This window comes from Olea europaea, chromosome 22, assembly GCF_002742605.1.
Source record: "Olea europaea var. sylvestris chromosome 22, O_europaea_v1, whole genome shotgun sequence".
Lineage (NCBI taxonomy): Eukaryota > Viridiplantae > Streptophyta > Magnoliopsida > Lamiales > Oleaceae > Olea > Olea europaea.
Window position 1 is genome coordinate 5,605,625 of NC_036258.1, and position 985 is coordinate 5,606,609.

Here is a 985-nt window from a genome sequence, read left to right on the forward strand (position 1 = left end):
TTGACGGAAGTTGATAGGATCATCTTCCACCATTCCAATGTCAACTTCATGTTCTTGGAGAAATACAATATAATCATCCGAAACCGTACTTCTCATTTCTCTAGTGGATCTTCTTAATGTCATTGGTTCTTGAGGCTGTAGAGTTTGTTCTTCTGGAACAATTTGTTGATCTTAAGAGGGTGGTATGACATTGTCTTGATCCGGAGTTACTTCTTAAACAATGTCAGGGATAGAAACCTAATCATTGTCAATGACAATTGGAGGAATTTCAACATATTTCTCCTCAAAAACAAAATCTGTAACCCTTTCTCCCTCCGCAAACTCAATATCCTCCAAAAAACCCGAGCATTTCTTGTCTCGAAAATTACCTTAGTTATGGGATCATAAAACTTGTAACCCCTGAACCTTTCAGAATATCCAATAAAGTAGCAATTGATGGTCCTTGCGTCCAGTTTCTTTTCATTTGGCTTATGGGGTCTTGCTTCAACTGGACACCTCCAAATATGTATATGCTTCAAACTAAGCTTCTTGCCCGTCCAAAGCTCATATGGGATTTTATCAATGGCCTTAGTTGGAACTCTGTTGAGTATATACGCTGCGGTCTTTAATGCTTCACCCCAGAGAGATTCTGGTAAGGTAGAGTGATTAATCATACTCTTCACCATGTCCTTAAACGTTCTGTTTCGTCTCTCAGCAACACCATTTATAGTGGCGCGAACTCGACATAGTGTACTGTGGGACGATGCCACATTCCTCTAGGAATTTAGCAAATGGTCCTGGACGTTATTCACCTGAACCGTCATATCTGTTATAGTATTCACCACTTCGGTCAGATTCATCGCTTTTAATCCTTTTGTCGAGTTGGTTCTCAACTTCGAATTTATAGTTTTTGAACACATTCGGTGACTGTGATTTTTCATGAATGAGATATATGTAGCCATATCTTGAAAAGTCGTCTATGAACGTTATAAAATATTATTGACCA